We start from the raw sequence: 18867 nt of genomic DNA, 5'->3' as shown, positions 1-18867 counted from the left end.
TCATAGCTGTCAATTTCAGAACTGCGAGACCTGGGCTTGCGGTGGCCACCACAACCACCACATAAGCATGGAGCTGTGGTTAAGCATCTGTGCCCAGAAGAAGGGAGCCAACCCGGCAGGAAGCCCAGAGAAAAAGGAGGGCCAGCAGAAGGGCGGATGGTGGAGGAGGGAGGGAGGGGGAGGGACGAGAGCAGGAGGGAGGGGAGAGACTTGAGATGCTGCAGAGCTCCTGGGTGCAGCCAAGCCTGAAGCTAGATGCTCGTCACAGGAGCCAGCATCTTCCCTTTAATAACTAAGAACAGAAGCATGTCATGTCTTTTGAGTTTCCTGCCACTTCCAGCTCAGAGAATTCTGATCTGTGTAGAAACGCCATCCTCCTTTCCAGTTTACACGCGAGTAATTGGAGGTCAGGAAGATGGACGCAAACCCCGCGGGGCCGCACGGCTGTGAGCTGGCAGCACCTGCACTGGAGCCGGATCTGGCCCACACCTGAAGCTGCCGGGTCAGGAACCCGGGTCTCCTACAGCGCTGTCCCTCTGGGAGAGGACAGCCAGAGACTCCAGACAGAGCGTGTGTTCCGAGCTGCTGGGCCTTGTGGTGTGTAGGGGCGGCGAGGGAGGGAGGACAGAAGGCTGAGCTGAAATAAAATATATAATTACTATTTAAATCAGTTCAGATATGGCAAGGAGAGAAATCAAAGCTCTCTGTGGCATTTCCCACTGCCATTTTTAATTCTATCTTATCAAAACACAGCTGGGATTTGTTTTTCAAAAAGAAAGCTTCTTTAATAAAAAAAAAAAAAGTGTCTAATAAAAGTTAAAATAGCCTACAGGCCACCAGGTGACAATGGAAGGAAGACAGAGGCATTTTAACAACTTCAAGCAGATTAAAAGAGTAATTTGTTGACTTTTTTCCCAGTGTTCACCTCTCTCCTGCAAGGCTGTGCGTTTTGCATAATAAGACGGAAATAGCTGCTGTTCTCTCTGCCCTTTGCTGGCATTTCAATGGGCTCCCACCTCATGTGGGGGTGTGCTTGCTTTTTGTTGCCGGGACCAGGGTTTAATGGAGTCAATTTGCTCCCTTTGACTCAAACTCTCTACAAAGCATCCCACTGCAGGGACGATAACGAGCAGAACACGCAGGCCCACGAGGCCCTGAGGACTGTCCACTTTCATTACACACCAGCTCGTTCCCAGCCCAAAAGCTCTGACGCCCTGGTGCTTCGATTCATGCCATTCTCCTTCCCACCTCAGGGCCTTTGCACATGCCAGTTCCTCTGTCTGGAAGGCTCTTCCTGGCTTTCTTTACCTACATAATCCTTCTCATCTTTCAGACCCCAGCCTTCCTGTCCAGTGCTCTCCAAAGTGTGCTCCCCCTCTTCCTGGTTGTTACTTTGAGTTCAAATTCTACACAGGACAGTGTCTTGTTTTTTCTGCACACTCTCTATGGCACCAGGCACACAGTTGGTGCTCATTACAGATTCGTTGAACAAACAAGGAGACCTTGACGGGATGGGAGCACACGGCACCTGCGTGACACAGGTTCTCTCAACGCCTGGCCTCCCCTTGCTGCGTCTCAGGCTCCCAGCTCACCCTTTCTAGCTTGTCTCAAAACCCACTCCAACCCTTGGGTGCACATGGCACACTGAGGGGTGAGACCTTCCATGCCGGAAAGCAAGCACAGGCTGTGTGTAGGGTCAGAGCTGGATTCAAACCCTAACGCTGCCTCTCAGGAGCCATGTTTGGCCTTAAGCAAGCACTGTGTCTCTGCAGGCCTTAACTTAACTTACTTTAACTTTAAATACACGCAACATGAGAGGTGCCATTTTAACCCGTTTTCTGTGTATTGCTCCGTGTTACTGAACCCCTTCAATGGTTGAACCGCCACCACCATCTTTCCCCAGAACTATTACCTTGTAAAACTGAACCTCTGTACCCACTCCACACTGACTCCCCATTCCCTTCTCCTCACTGCGCCTGGCAACCACCATCCCACCTTCCTTCCCTGTGACGTGACTCCTCCAGGAAGTGGAATCGGTGTTTGTCCTTTCATGCCTGATGTGTGATACTTATCTGAGTGCATTCAAGTTTCACTGCTGTAACACACATTGCAGTCTCCTTCCTTTTAAGGCTAATATTTTATCTCACATGCGCTACAGTCTGAGTATGGCTTGGCCTCTGAACTCACGTAGGGCTTTAACTTCCAAAGTCATGAGTTAGTGGAACTAACAGGGTGGGAACTTAACGCAGTGATGGCGCGCAGGGGGTGCCCTCATGGGAGGTGCGGAGGTCACCGGGGGTGTGCCTTGGAAGGGGGTTCTTGCCAGAGGGTGTTAGGAAAGCCCGAGTGTGGGCTCAGCTCCACTTCCTTCTCACCGTGGGCTCCTTCCTGGGGATGCGCTCCACCACCACCAGCACCTGCCAGCCACCAGCGCCAGGCCATCTGGACTTTGTACCTCTAGACTGTTAGCAAAAATCAACCTTTTTTTTTTTTTTTTTTTTGTAAAATTGGGCTGCTCCCGTGTTTCACTGGAGTGATGAAAAGCTGCCTGATACACTAGGCATCACGCTTTGTTGATCCGCCATGTTTCGTTGATCCAACGGAAGCTTGAGTTGCTGTGGGCCACCGTGACCAGGTCTGCTGTGGACACAGGTGAACTCCTTCACTTGCAAATGGAGATAACTGAATAGCTTTCTCAAGGGTTGTTGTTGGGATCGATGAGTTTGCATGTCAGGACCCAGCAGGTCACAGACGGCTCCTCTTACCTGGGTGACCGAAGAACATTAGTGATGGGGGTGGGGGCAGTGAGGAAGCCACAAGGAAGATGCAACACCAGCAAGAGTGGGGAGGAGACACAACCCCTGGGCCAGAAGGGAAAGAGGAGGTTCCTAAACGGGGGAGAGCCCTGCGGGGAGCTGTCAGAAGTCACCACTGCCATCACCTGTTGTGTTCATTTGTTGATGTATTCTAACTTCCACCCCCGGAATCATCCCCAGGGCACAGGAACTCAGTTTGCTCAATGCTGCACCCCCATGTCCTAGATAGACCCTAGACGGGCGATGTGGAGCAATGAGCCAGAGGATGCGGGCAGCCTCCAGACGCCGAACAAGTCTGGGAAGTGGATTCTCCCCTGCAGCCTCCGGAAGGAACACAGCCCTGCTGGTCTGTCCAATTTAGACCTCCAACCCCCAGAACTACAGATCACAGATGTGTATCGCTTAGGCCACCACGTGAGCTGTCTCATCACAGAGACTCATCCACTCACACATGAAAGTGGCAGGAAATCTAAGGGACCGAGGGGTCTGTCATGAGGAGGGAGAAGGTCCACAATGGAGCCCCAGCTCTGCCACCAACTATGCCAGACTTCAGACAAATCCCACCTCTCAGTGTTCGGGCGGGGAGGGGGGGGGGAGAGAGCTGACGGGCTGCTCCTGGCACTTCCTCCAGCACTGGCTGGCTGAGCTGCTCTGCTGAAGTACAGACTCAAAGATGTGTGGTCTCAGCCGCTGGAGACCACAGACTGCACCAAGGGCCAGCAGGTACATGGCGGGCGGGCAGTAAAATCCACCAGGGGCAGAAGACCTCAGGACCGCAGGAAGTCCAAGAAGTCCTTGGTGCCACTGATATCCTCAACCTGGCTCTCTCTGGGCACAGGTCAGCCAGTTCCCAAAACCAGAGGGACCACAGAGTGGCAGGTGGGAAGGTCAGCATTGTGGCACAGGAGGTTAAGCCACTGCCTGTGACAATAGCATCCTGTATGGGCACCAGTTCAAGACCAGGCTGTTCGCCTTCTGATCCAGCTCCCTGCTAATGAACCTGGGAAAGCAGTGCAAGATGGCCCAAGTGCTTGGGCCCTGTTATCACGTGGGAGACTCAGATGTAGCTCCTGCCTCCTGGCTTTGGATCAGCCCAGCCCCAGCCACTGAGGTCATTTGAGGAGTGAACCCAGTGGATGGAAGATGTCTCTCTCTGTCTGTCTCTCTCTATATATAACTCTGTCATATGTGTGTGTATGTGTTATACACATATGTGTGTGTATATTATAGGGAGAAGCCCTGAAACCAGGAGGTGCCCCACACCTTATCACTCTGCCTGTAGACAGCCAAGGAGCTATTTCTTCCTTCTCTGAAACAAACACTCTGCCTGTAGATAGCTAAGGAGCTCCCTAATAACAACTAGAATGTTACTAACCAGCACTGCCACAGCTTCCACACTGTGCCATGTTCTGTTACTGAATTTTCCCACAGTCCTTCCAGGCAGACAGGAGCATTATTATCTCAGTTTTACAAATGATGAAACGGAGGCATGGAGTGGTTAAATCCTGGCCCGTGTCCACTGAGCTGAGAAGCAGCAGAACTGGGATTGGAACCCAGGCAGTGTTTCAAGGCACACGTTGGCACTGCTCTAACTTCCCACCCCCGTGCGCCTTTTGAGCTCTTGCTGTTTCGAAAACCGTCCATGGACAAGGTCACATCATTTTGCAACAGTTCTAGAGACACCAGTTCACCATCCCTGTTTTACAGGTGAGGAAACTGAGGCACAGAAAATGATGCCCACTGCCCCAAGGCCATTTGCTCAGTCGATGGTCTGGTCTGCTTGACCCCAAATCCAATGCCCCTCTGTAGCTCTTGGCTGTCGAGCTAGGGTCCCATCCACCACTGACTCCAGCCTGTCAGTGCATTTCTCTTATGTAAAGCCATCTGTGTTCTATGTAGGCATTTCAGAGCCCGAGGGGGCTTAGTCTCTCCCTGCTAATAATACAGGACTGACTCTGCCAGGCATTGTGTGAGGGGTGTGTGTGTGGGTGTGTGTGTGTGTATTAGCTTATTAAATACTCAGAGCAAACCTAGGGAAAGGCACTGTCATTATCACCCTCCCCCCATCATACATATAAGAAAAATGAGGCTCAGGGGATAAGACACCTGCCCAAAGCGAGTGATCTGCGAAGCTCAAGCAGCTTGAATGCAGACTGTGAACCCTGACACTACATAGCTTCTAATTTGCTCATTCTGGAGAGTGAGCCCTTCCTCCCCACCCCATGCTGAGCCGGAACTGTCTCCTGCAGGCTCTGGGTCTGTTCCAGGTTCCCAGGTCAGAAGGGCTGGTGCGGGAGCCTCTGATACAAATGGAAACAAGCACACCTCCTAGAATATCACAAGGCACTCAGCTATCAGTTCTCTCCCCAACGAATTCCACCCCATGCAATCATCAAATTTGTTTGCAGACAGACCCTCTCCAATGCCTAAGGAATGATCTGGACACTCACATCTTCCTTCTTTTCTTTCCTAAGCTGATAAACTTAGCCTGGGACCCAAGAACTCTGGGGTTTAGATAGTAACAGGATCTGTACAACTGATGGTGCTAAAAATTGAACACTTAGTAATTTTGTTTGTTCAACAAACCTTGAGCACCTACTATGTGCCCATCCTGCCTTGGCGCAGGAGCACAGCTGTGACCGTGAATCCCCCTGCCCTCCCAGGACAGTCACCCACAGGCCTCCTCTCTCCTCTCAGGGACACAGCGCTACCAGCCCCACCCAGATGGACTCATGTCTCGGCGTCTAGCACAAGACCTGGCAGCTCTGGTATAAAGTAGGTGCCCAATAAAGGAATGTTAGAAAAATTAATGAAAGAACAAAGAAGATTATGAATTGATGTACTCACTAAACAATGTTCATGGAAGAGGAAGTTCACACTTAGAAAACTGGGGAGGCCCCAGCTGGTTTGTAGAAGATGCAGAAATTGAAGATTCATTTCTGCCCTGGTCCCAAATAGAAGCCCACGGACACTTCAGTGCCAGGAGGAATCATAGTCATGTGTGCCCATTCAAGAAAACGATGGGTTTTCTGACTTAGATGATCTTTGTTGAGTGCTTACTCAGTACTATTATCTCATTGAATCCCCATAAGAATCCTATAAAGCAGGCATTATTATTCCTATTTCACAGATGAGGAAATGGAAGCCTACTTGTATCTTGCCTAGGATCACACAGCCTGTAAGCAGGAGAGATCAGAACACGAGCCTGTTAAATCCCAAAGAGGGCCGGCGCTGCAGCTCACTAGGCTAATCCTCTGCCTTGTGGTGCCGGCACACCGGGTTCTAGTCCTGGTCAGGGCGCCGGATTCTGTCCCGGTTGCCCCTCTTCCAGGCCAGCTCTCTGCTGTGGCCAGGGAGTGCAGTGGAGGATGCCCAAGTGCTTGGGCCCTGCACCCCATGAAAGACCCAGGATAAGTACCTGGCTCCTGCCATCGGATCAGCGCAGCGCACTGGCTGCAGCACACCGGCCACGGTGGCCATTGGAGGGTGAACCAATGGCAAAGGAAGACCTTTCTCTCTGTCTCTCTCTCTTTGTCCATCTGCCTGTCAAAAAAAAAAAAAAATCCCAAAGAGTAGACACTAAGTCTCCACACTTGAATCAAACCAGAGTTAAACAGGGCATCGATGGGCAGCTAGTGGACACATAGCACGATGCTGTTGCATTTCTTTGAGCCTGGGTCACTCAGCTCAACCCCAGTGCCATGGTCCTGGTGGTGGGTGCTCCATGACAAGCACTGGACAGTCAGAACCTTCCTGAATGCTAGCCATCGGGCAGCCAGAACCCCGCTTCTCCAAGCCCTTGGCAGTCTGGTTTCTGTGTGAGTGGTCCTGCATGAGTGGCAGAACACCAGAGCAAACATCACAAACCAGAGGCCCTCGTGCCATTCTTTCTGCCAGGCACAGACAAGAAGTCATTTTGGTTTGCGGCAGCGGCGGCTGTAGCTCATTTGTAGCTGTCCTCAACATACACACAGGACACTGAGGCCAGTGACGGAGCCACTCGCTGTTGTCAGGCAGCTCAGATCTGAACCTGGATTCGGCTGCATGTCAAAGAACCTTTATTTCTTGAGTGTCTACCATGTGCCAGACACTCTTCTGGGTACCGTTCAATGTCGATTACCCAACACTGTGCAAAGGAAACGTTCCACAGAACTGAGTTTTCCAGACACCGCGGCTGCATGCACAGAAACATTCACGGGGGGCAAACTGTTTTAGACAACGGCTGATTCCACGCCCGCCGCCCTGCCTCCTCCACGGTGTTCAACTCTTCCTCAGGGCTGTCACAGAGGCCAGGACTGTGCTGGCCAAGCACAGGAATCACGACCCCTGCGCTCAATTCCCCCAAGCTGATTCTTTCATTTCCCTGTTCCTTTGTATCAGCTCCTCATCTGTACCCTGTCCCTGGGCTGTCCCTGCGTCTGGCTGCTGTCACTGTGCTTCCTCTGCCATCCTACACCCCTTCCTTTGCTCCTGTACAGGCTAAGTCTGGGGGCTCAGGTCACGAAGCTCACCAGAAAGGAATGCCAAGAAGGGCTCAAACGTTGGCTGTTTTCTGGTATGGACACTGTGGCAACTGGATTAGATCAATTACCTGTTCTGTTGTTTTAAATGTATTAATCTAATCTATTTGAAAGGGAAGAGACAGACAGGTCTGTCACTCACTGGTTCACTCCCCAAATGCCCATAAAAACCTGGGCTGAGCCAGGACAAAGTCAGGAGCCAGAAACTCAAGCTGGGTCTCCCACATGAGTGACAGGGACCCAGGTACTTGAGCCATCATCTGCTGCCCTCCTTGGTGCACATTAGCAGGAAGCTGAAATCGGGAGCAGAGCCAGGGCTCAAACCCAGGCACTCCGATGTGGAAGTTGGCATCTTAATCTCTATGTGAAATGCAAGCCCTTTTTTCTGTTTTCTTTAGAGTTGAGTTTCCAGGACAATTGGACCACAGGTTTTTATGGTGCTACACCTAAGAGCTATTTGAAAATGAAAACTAGTTTGATTGTTTCAAAGTCAGGCACTCAAAGGCAGGCACTCAAAATGCAAAGAGCCTGGGCAAGTGGCCTGTAAGTGGTTACTTGGTAGTGGGGTGGTTCAAGGCCATCTCAGCAAAGTGGGACTCACCTTGGGGACAACCCAGCAGAGGAAGGAACATGGGTGATCTGCCACCTCCAGGCCATGGCAGACACTTCCACACAGTTTATCCTAGCAAACAGTACACAGCCTCAGCTCGCTAGAGGAATAGGGACTTGCCAAGCACCTACAAAGCCATGGCCCAGTGCACAGCCCTTGAGACCCACCTGTCCTGATGGGGGACCCTCCAGCCATTCGCAGTCCCCTGTCCTGCCAGCCCCCAGCCTCGCTGACAGATGCAGGTTCGCCTGTGAGGGTGGCCCCTGGGCTGGCTCATGCCACTTCCATGTTCACAAATGAGAGAAAGCAAAGAGAGAACTTCCTCGGAGGCGTTCCTGGGAAAGAGAGTGGGCCATACCGTAGTGGTGCTAGGAGGGGTCGACAGGTGAGGGTGCAGCTGGGAGCCCAGTTCTGCCACTGACTGACTGTGTGACCTTGGACAAGCCGTGAACTGCTCTGAGCCTCAGTGTCGTCAAGTGTAAAATGGAGAACGGGGTTTCTTAACCCCTAGGACTGTCACAGGGGTTCAATGAGAGGACGAAACTGAAGCTCATCTACAACCCAGGCACCGCGACATCCCACAAACAGAAGCCGCCACCACCACCGTCACCATCATCAGCATCATCGGGAGGATCTGCACATCAGGGTCCTGCAGGGCCACCTTGGAACACAGGCCAACATACATGACGGCTTCGGAACCACTCCAGTTAGAAAAGGAAACGGGACCATAAGGGCTGAGACTGGAGAAGACCTCTCAGTGATCCACTATGATTCCTCTGCCAGCCTATCTATAGACAGGAAAATCGAGGCTCAAAAAGGGGAAGGGACTTGCTCTTGTGTCGCTCCCCCTCTTCGTGGAGGAGCAACACTAAGCCCTGCCTAGGCTTCATATCCGAGTCACGGCACCATTATGTCGCTCCCCCTCTTCGTGGGGGAACGACACTAAACCCTGCGCTGTTCTTTCGTCTGCTCGGCCCTCCCCGGGTTTGCTGCTGGTTCTTCCCGGGTTGGCTACTATCCCTTCCACCTCCGTGGAAGGGCAGTTCCCCCTGGCCACATTCCCCACTTCCGCAGGGGAGCGGCACACCGCCGGCCGGCTCTCTCGGGGGCTGCACAGGTGTTCCTTCAGATAGATGTTCCCCTTAGATGTTCCTGGTGCATGCCGTCTCTCTCCTCCTTTATAGTCCTCCTCTGCCAATCCCAACTCGGCTGCCCACACGCCGAGTACGCTGCTCTCCTCCAATCAGGAGCAAGTCCTACAGTTTATTAGTTGAACTGGAGGCAGCTGTGCGGAAGCTGTTTACTTCTCTCCCAGCGCCATATTGTGGGAGAGCAGATGCATAGAATAAGTCCTAATTCCAGTAACTCAGTCTAGTCCGGTTTGCTCCCCACAGATCCCCCTTTCTTTTTATTTTTTAGCGTTGATACGCGCCTGTCTTCGGTGTCCCGCGGCACACACTCTGCTCTACTTGCTAGAGTTGCCACAGGCTCTTACAAGTCCTATCAGGCAAACCGAATCCGGGTCCTCTCTTCGCCATGTTGTGAGGAGGTTTTTAGGCGCTGATGCGTGCCTGTGTTCGGTGCCCTGCAGCGCATGCTCTGCTCTGCTAGAACTGCCTGCAGGTGCTTACAAAACCTATCAGGCAAACCGAATCCAAGCCTTCTCATTGCCGTATTGTGGGGGAGACTTATTAGTGTTGGTTTGTGCCTATCTTCGGTGACCTGCAGCTCATGCTTTGGTCGAGCTGCTTGCTGGTGCTTACCGCCTTAAATCAGGCAGACCGAATCCAAGCCTCCTAATTGTTACATTGTGGGGAAGCCTTACTGATGTTAATTCGTGCCTGTCTTCGGTGACCTGCGGCGCATAAGCTGCTAGCCGCCCAGGTTCTCATCGCCTCATTTAATCAGGCAGACCGAATCCAAGCTCTCACATTGCAGTGTTGTAGGGAGGCCTTTCTATTTCTCTATTTCTCTATCTCCGGGCATTCCTATTTCTCCCATTTTACTTCTATCTTCCAGCATTCCTATTTCTCTCATCTTACTTCTAAGCTTCTGTTTCTCTTATCCCCGCAGCTTCCCGGCGCCTCGCCCTGCCGGCAGCTTCCCGGCGCCTTGCCCTGCCGGCAGCTTCACGGCTCCACGCAGCTTCCCGGCGCCTCGCCCTGCCGGCAGCTTCACGGCTCCGCACGGCTTCGCGGCTCTGTGCGGCTCGGCTTTGCGCGCACACTCCGCGGTCTCCGCGCTAGCCCCGCGTTCCCTATGTACTTGAGCCCCGCACGCTCTGTCTGCGCGCGGCGGCTTCCGCGAGTAACACAGCGTAGCTTACGTGTCCGCCACTAGCATTCAATCTAAGTTCCCCGGGCTAGCCTGGCGAATTCAACCCAGCATACGTCTCCGCCCCACGGTTTGGCTTTCCGTCCTTTGCTCCCCGGGCTAATCAGACGGATCCCAACCAGGCTCACGTTTCAGCTTCTGGTTTCAACTTTTCGCCCCCTATTCCCGGGCTAACTTGAGAATCCCAAAGTGGCTTCCGTTTCCGCCTTGGCCTGCCCCCCGCGGCTTCAATTTCCCTAACACTTTTCTCTACCCGGTATGTTTCCCCAAACTTTCCTCCAACGATATTCCTCCCTCATTTCTCCTGGCCTCTCCCCACAGTCCGCGTCCGAGTCTGTTTGTTCTAGCGTTCACTTTCGCTTTCGACCTTAGAGATTTCTCCCAGCTTCCCCCCGTAGTCCGTAGTCCGTATCTGAGTCTATGCCTAGGCTTTCAATAGCTTCTTCCGGCACCCTTTTCGTCCGGCTTTTCCCTAGGCTGTTTGCTAGTCTCTCTCTCCGGTATTTTCCCAGTTCTTCCAGTTTCTTCCCTCTTAAGTTTGCTATCCGACCTAGGTTTCCTAATCCGAGTCATTTCTTCCCTCCTAAGTTTCCTATCCGCCCTAGGTTTCCTATCCGAGTCACGGCACCATTATGTCGCTCCCCCTCTTCGTGGAGGAGCAACACTAAGCCCTGCCTAGGCTTCATATCCGAGTCACGGCACCATTATGTCGCTCCCCCTCTTCGTGGGGGAACGACACTAAACCCTGCGCTGTTCTTTCGTCTGCTCGGCCCTCCCCGGGTTTGCTGCTGGTTCTTCCCGGGTTGGCTACTATCCCTTCCACCTCCGTGGAAGGGCAGTTCCCCCTGGCCACATTCCCCACTTCCGCAGGGGAGCGGCACACCGCCGGCCGGCTCTCTCGGGGGCTGCACAGGTGTTCCTTCAGATAGATGTTCCCCTTAGATGTTCCTGGTGCATGCCGTCTCTCTCCTCCTTTATAGTCCTCCTCTGCCAATCCCAACTCGGCTGCCCACACGCCGAGTACGCTGCTCTCCTCCAATCAGGAGCAAGTCCTACAGTTTATTAGTTGAACTGGAGGCAGCTGTGCGGAAGCTGTTTACTTCTCTCCCAGCGCCATATTGTGGGAGAGCAGATGCATAGAATAAGTCCTAATTCCAGTAACTCAGTCTAGTCCGGTTTGCTCCCCACACTCTTGGCCTCCAGGTCGGGTGGCAGAGCCGGTATTCAGATCTCTTCACTTCCCACTCAAAGGTTCTTCTCTTTGGCCCACACTCATAACACAGAGAACTTAAAGGAGTCAGCAAATAACCCAGTAATTGGCAGCCACGCTAGAAACAAGAATATCTAGACATGAGAAGTGTCCTGCTGGGCTGGGCCCTGCTGTCCCAGGGCTCCAGGAGGCGCTAGCTGGAGTTGAGACTAGGGCCACAGCTGTCCTCCTACCTGCATGTGGAACTTAGGCCATAGTCACCTGCCTCCCTCCGTGGCCTTGCGATGTCTCCTCCCCTCCCTGGGATTCTGTCTGCACATCCAAGAGTTCCCCAGGTTACCAAGTCTGCCGTACCTTTCTTGACCCTCTGGGCACCTCACCTGTGGGTGGAGGCAAACCTCACCTGTCACATGACCCACAGTGATTCATCCAAGTTCATTGAATTCATGTCTCAGTCTCCCTTGGCCAACACCCAAGACTCTGGCTGGGATTATTAGCCCAGGTGTCAGCAAAATTTTTCGGTCAAGGGCCAGATAATAAATATTTCAAGCTTTGCAGGCCATATGGTTTCTGTCACAACTGCTTGACTCTGCCATTATAGTCTAAAAGCAGCCACAGAAAATACGTAAAAGAACAGCCCTGGCTTTGTTCCAATAAAACTTTATTTACAAAATAGGCAGAGGGTCAGATTTGCTGACCCCTGGTCTAGATCACCCCAAGCTCTCCTCTTGGACTAGACTGACAATGTGTCCTGGTATGCATGGGGTTCTCCCAGTTTTGGCACTGAGAGTCTCATAGCCTGGAATAACCTCAGTTGCAAGCAAGCCAGGATGATGGACCTCCCTGTCTGGAATCCCTGTGTACCTGCTTTCTCCCATCTCAGAACAGCTCTGGCTGTGACACTGTCTCCTCCACACAGGGAAGGAGGGGAAATGTGAATGAATGAATGAATGGCCGATCACACCCACCCACATTCAAACAGACCCTTCCCACTTCTGTGACAGGGGTCATTCCTGCCAACCCCAAGTTCCAGGTGAGTTAAGGGGAGAATGCCCAAAAGTATGCTATGATGTCAGTTATGTCTATCACACCACTGGCATTGGGGAGGCAATATGACATCATGGTCCAAAACATGGTCTCCAGGGTCAGGTAGACTGTGAAAATCCAGGTGACTTCTACACTTCACCTCTCTGAGCCTTACAGATCAGAACAGACGACTAATAGAAACAACCGCACAGGGTTACCCTGAGTGACAGATGTGTGGTATGTGTGGTCCCTGGCAAACACTCCCCCAGTGTCGTCTGCTATTATTACTATCAACGTTGGAATGGGCAGGAAGCAAGGTAGGGCTGGGGTACTGTATCGTAACAAAGCACTCGAGACTGGGTCATTTGTAAAGAAAAGAGGTTTGTTTAGTTCACAGTTCAGGAGGTTCAAGGGCCACGACACCAACACCAGCTCAGCACATCACAGTGGTGGGAGCCAGAGAGAGCCCCAAAATAGATTTAAGGACCTCCCACTAGGCCCCCAATATTACAGGTCCTACTGTCTCTTAACATCACCACTCTGAGGACCAAGCTTCCAACACAAGTGCCCTGGGGGGCAAACCACATCCCATCCACAGTAGACAGCAGCAGGTGCTCACTGTGCAGCTCTGAGTTCCGTGGCCCAATAGGAGAAAGCAATCAAGGCTACCTACTGATGACTGCATCAGTTAGCTTAACAAGCAGCCACTACACCTGACTCGTCCATTCGCAATCATTTACTTAGCCAACCTGTGTGTGGCCAGAGGGGGATCTGCTGAGCTAAGTTGGGGGTACTCCATGTCTGCTCATTCTAGGGCTAGGTGAGGTGGCAGCAGCCATGGCAGGGGAGTTGTTCTCTCAGTCATGACACAAACACCCATGCCCCCAAAGACCTAAGCTGGAGCAAGTGCAGTCACCCCTGCCTCACTGAATGGCCAGACCTACTCACATGGCTGGCCCCCATGTGAAGGAACAAGGGCATAAACCCTGCCTGCTCTTTGAGTAGGGACATCACAGTCTCACGGGGAAAGCCAGAGATGCTGGGGGAGGGAGGCACTGCACCAGTAACGCGCACACCCCAATAATCAAACGCCTGCCAGACCTCAGAAGGGGCCCCACACTGGCCCAGCCCTGCCCGCCTCACCTGCTCCTCCCTGCTGCCTCCTCAGCTCTGGGTGACAGTCTGCAGGGACCCTGAGTGCTGGCACTTGCAGCCCACGGGGACCCCGTCCTAGTTCCCATCTTTCCAACATCTGGACCTGCTCCGGGGAGCCATTAATCTCGGGCAATTTCTTTCCTCACTTGATTTGTTTATTTAAGGAAAACAAGTTGCTCCTAATTAGAAACACTGCTGTCGAGATCTCGGCACATCCTAGGCTGCCTATTTTCAGACCTTCTGCCTAAAATTATACCTGCATTTCCAACATCTGTCGGTTTGTTCGGAAAGCGTCCTAAGTGGAGGCTTTTGGCGGGAGAGACTCGGGATGCTGCTGGGGCCAGGGAGGCAGGCACGAGGAATCCAAGGGGCTTTGGAGCCCTGCAAGGAACAGGCACTCGGAAAAATGAACACGCCACCTCCCAACGCTCTGTGCAGAGCTAACACCAACTGGTGAGCAAACACTCAGATCAGGCACAGAATGAGGGCATCAGACACGAGGAACGGGGAAAAGAGTCCAGGGTTGGTTTCTAACGGGCACTTCTCGGGTGTGCTCACACCACTCATCTCTCTCCATACACACACACACGTTGACGTCTCTGCACACACTCAGGCATGCACATACTTGGAAGTGCAGAGACACAGACTGGGGCAAAAGTTACACTGCTGTGCAGATAGGCACACACAGAGATATTCACACACTCAGGGACGTGAGAAGCTATAGTGCAACTCCCAGGTATGCACACTCTGAAAGCCACTCATACACTTGCACAAAGGTTACTGCAACACATGGAAACACACCTTCAGAGACACTCACACGCACACAGAGACACACTCAAATACATACCGCAAACAACACATCCAGATACAAATACACTCAGAAACACTTGCCTACACATAGAGATATGACCAAGTGCTCAATGCTACACACAGACATAGGTTCAGAAATGTGTGTACACACAACTGCAACACACACAGCCATAGAAACACACACAGGTATGCAGAGATGCAGACACACTTTATACTCACAAGTGCACACACTCAGAAACTCGTGCAATGCATATATACAGACACAGAGATACATCATGACAAATAGGTGCACATACAGACAATCGAGTGTGCAATACTAAACACACACACAGATACCCTGAAAAAGCAGACTCATATGTCACTAAGTCCACAACCTAGACTCATACATCATTGCACATGCATGTGTATACTCACACATACGCAGACACAAACACCCACATGAACATATGCAAACAGCACAGACAGTTACCAACGCATGCACCCAGGCAGACAGGCACAGTTTTTCAAACACAGGCATTCCCACAAAGACCATCACTACACATATGTGCATCTGCACAAGCACGCACCTGCCTGGTCACACACATACATGTAACATACACACAATAGCTTTAATGCTCACAAGCACATTCACTTACACTTACCCTGACTCCCACATGTCACTATAGTCTTTCAGACGCACACACACACACTCATAGAGTTGACATAAAGTACACCCTTACTGACTCTAGTTACACAGATGTGCATGCACACTTAAGGTTCTCCCATAAAGCATACCCACACAAACACATGTGCACAAAGCTACATGAGAAGGTGCACATATGAAGTCACACACACACACACACACAAGCACAAACACAAACCCTGCTCCACAAGAAAGCCAACTTCATTTTCTCAGAATCCTAGAAGTCAAGTGTGCAGACTAAGCCAGCACAGGGGGGAATGCCTCTACTGCATGCCCGTGAACTCACTCCATGTCAGCCAGCAGCTGGATGAGGGCTGCCCCTCCCCAGTGGTTCCAGAAAGAATGTGGGGCAACCCCCCAAGCCTCAGGGCCACTGGGAAGGAAACAGGAATGACTAGAACACTGTGTCCCCCTACAGTCTCAGCACCCTCCCCACCACACACACAAGTATGGTTCTGCCTATCAGGGACAGCAGCCTCACCTGTCCAGCGTGGGACAGCCCTCAGCCCCTCAGCAGCCTGGGTGCCTGGCACCAGACACACTGAACTTCTCTGCTTTGGGTCCCTAGACAGCTGCAAAGTTGAAGCCCTCGAGACAGCTTACCTCTACACCTCCTGTTGTCATGGCGACACAGCAGCTGGGTGCATCCAGCCCTCCCAGAACGCCCAGGGCTCCCCACTAGGAGCAGCCGGTCCAGCAGTGCTTTTATGAGGAAGCAGGGAGGGGGCGGGGACTGCAGGTAATCAGGTGATTGGCAAGAACAAGGGCCCTGCCCCCACCCCCAGCCCCCCAGTCAAGGACCACTTGGTGCTCCAGTAGGACAGGGACAGCATCCCTGGGGAAAACAGCACCCAGATGCCCATGTACAAGACCGCAACAGACAGCCTTGCTGTGGCCACTGTGAGCTCCATGTTTGTGAGACGCTCGGCTGAGTACTCTGCAGGCACCATCTCTGCTCCCTACACCCGTCTGGAGCAGGGACTGTGAACTCCCCACGTTACAGCAAAGGAACCAAGGTTTGCAGAGGGAGGTGAATGGCCAGACTTACTCCTGATCTGAGTCCTAGGTCTCTCCAACACTCAATTACATCACCCGGAGTTTGCAAATCTCATGTGTAACATCACTCACATGTCACTCTATGAGGATACACAAACTCTCTTCATGTTCGAGAAGCAGCAGCTGGAGCTCAGAGAGGGCTAGATTTACCCTCAAGCCACACAGCAAATTATAGGCAGATGTGAAGCACAACCTCCTGACCCAGTGCTGGGGATTTCCCAGGACACCCAGCACCAGCATCTGACGCCCTGGAGGAATTCCCGGATTTCAGCAGCCTAGGGAAGCAGCTTCTAGACTGATGCAGGATCAGAACCCCACGCAAGGATGGGCAATCCTGAAAACCTGCCTGAAGCCCAGAGAACTGTTCAAGTACCACACAGAAATGCTGCTCTCTGAAGGCAGACAGCCAGCCCCAGCAAGGGGCAGACACAGAACCAGGGTCATGACCTGCTCCCTGCCTCACGATGCATCCAGCGCGTTAGGTACCTACCAGTGCATTAAGACGATCACAGCCCCAGGCTGGCACCCCAGCAAGGAAGCATGATGTCATCTACAGGGCTGTGATCACAGGGGTGGCTCCAAAATGATCCCTGATGACAGCCAGCCTCTTTGGAGCAAGCTACACGTGGGGCTCAGCAGAACCTCAAGGGGCCTGCGGTGTGGAGGGGTACACTGCCCCCATGCCCTGCGCTGGGCATGAGAATGCCAGGCGCCCCTACACACAGGTCCCTTCAAGCCCCTTTTCTGCCGAAAGTTTGCACCTCCCCTGGCTCCAGTCTGAACGGTCTCATTGAGCAGCCTAGGAAACTTCCCCAATTTTTTGCTCCCCTCAGGAACAGCCCCTTTGGAGCTGCAAGGAGCAGGAGGTGACCCTCACCCCTCCTTACGGGCTCTACCAAGGAGACGAGGTGACTCCTGTAACCACACGGGGGGCTGCTGGAAGGGCTCGGATGAGGGTGATCCTGCCAGAGGAGTCCCCCGGTCTCCAGTTCTTTCTCTTTCCTTATACACACACATGCGCGTGTGTGCATGCGTGCGCGCACACACACACACAAACACACACACACACCTTGGGAGAATGGACATAAGCAGGTCTGCAAAGCCCCCTACACAAAGCCCCTGGCTGGATACCCCTCAGTCGCTGGTCCCAGACCACAGGGAACCCCTTTCCCCAGAGTATTGCCCTCAAGAAGCACCTTTGCACGCCAGCTCTGAAAGAGGACTCGCTCCTTCTCTCTCAGCACTCCAGACCAGTCAAGGGGCAATGCCTACCCCAAATTCAAAGGGTCCCCCGCCTCCTCCCTGGGCCATCCTTGCCAGAGAAGCCCTCTAAATGCACGCCTTTCCGGGACAGAGACATGCCCAGAGGAAGGGCGCCTGGATGAGCCAGGAGGTCCCCTCCTGGGCCAGAGGAAAGTTTGTCATTTTCCCAGAGCTCAGTTGTCACCGTGCTGGCTTCTTCACTCAGCCAGCGCTCGGAGCTGGGCTCCCAGCTTGAGCGTGGGGTGGGGGAAGCAGCTGGACCTAGAAGCCCAGATTGGGGGGGGGGGGTGTAGGAATCTTTCACGGCAGCTCGGTGCCCCATCTCCCTTATGGAGCCCTCTTCCCAGGTCCAGAGCCCCTAGTTCTTACCTGAGAAGTCTCAGCCACTCGCGAACTCCGCCAGCAGAGCTCAGCCGGCGCCTGGGGTCTCTGCCTGCGACTCCCGCGTCCCGCCCAGCGCACCCGCTCCGTGGGCGCCTTCCCTGCTGCCAGCTGCTGCAGTGCTACCCGGGAAAGCGGAGCCGGGCTTTCTGTTCTGGCCACTGAGGCTCCTCCAGGCGGGCCGGGGGCTATTTCTCCGGGTTTGGTGCCAGGGGCATCCTCTGTGCCTCCAGCGGGAAAGTGGGAGAGTGTGCGCCCTGGATTGCAGCAGCGGCGACAGCGGTGGCCAGGGGATGAGGAGGAGGTGGCGACGCCAGCCGGCGAGCCTGGGAGGCGGGTGGAGGCGAGAGGAAGTGAAAGCTGGGCTCCCGCAAGCCTGGCGCTCGGGCGGGCTGGCGGGCAGCACTGCGGGTGCCCCGCGCCGCGGCGAGGCCCCGCGCACGCAGCCGCCCCGGGGATGCCCGGGCCGGGTGCGTGCGGCACTGCCGGCCGCGGCTGGGCGCGGGGCTCCAGCCGCCTGGCCTCCCGCTCGCGGCTGCCTTGGCCGCCTCGCTCGCTCCCCGGCACTTCACGAATCCCAGCCCCAGCTCCTGGTGCCGCTGCCGCCTCCGCTGCCGCCGCCAGCAGCGCGCCTGGGCCCGGCGCGCTCCTCGCACGGAGCCACCGCTCAGCCTGCCGCTTAACTCCTTGCGTGCCACCTGGCCCGCCCGCCCGCCGCCTCCCTGGGAGCTAGGCGGACCCAGAGCCTGGCCTGCTGCGGCGCACAGGCAGGGGCCTCAGCTTCCCAGCCTCAGTGTCTTCGCCTGTAAAATGGGCTCGAGACCCCCAGCATGGGGTTTTGGAGAGCATTTACCGAACCGATTACGCTAAGTGCCACTCTGCCTGGCATGGAGTAAGCGCCCTTGTTGCTGCTCTATGGTTCAAGAGGCGAACACTGCACCTTGAAAGTAGCAAACACCCAGTAAGGGGCAGGTTTGCTCTTTGGTGTTTAGTAGGCGGTAGTT

General features: G+C 53.7%; 1 protein-coding gene across 2 annotated transcripts in view; it reads right to left on the bottom strand.

The window, feature by feature from the left end:
• WSCD2 (WSC domain sialate O sulfotransferase 2) overlaps positions 1–18514 on the bottom strand; it is a 132006-nt gene extending 113492 nt beyond the window's left edge. The window contains exon 1 of one of the 2 annotated variants that reach the window (XM_008249349.5): positions 17852–18514. The gene's annotated coding sequence lies outside the window, so the exon portion shown is untranslated. Of the gene's footprint in view, positions 1–15766; positions 15864–17851 lie in introns of those variants that run through there. The other variant, XM_017338066.4, reaches the window with a different exon arrangement.
• Between the last annotated feature and the right edge of the window lie 353 nt (positions 18515–18867).

Source organism: Oryctolagus cuniculus, chromosome 21 (genome assembly GCF_051225735.1).
Source record: "Oryctolagus cuniculus isolate XC-2025 breed Fujian yellow rabbit chromosome 21, ASM5122573v1, whole genome shotgun sequence".
Lineage (NCBI taxonomy): Eukaryota > Metazoa > Chordata > Mammalia > Lagomorpha > Leporidae > Oryctolagus > Oryctolagus cuniculus.
This window is presented reverse-complemented; position numbering and strand designations above follow the sequence as displayed.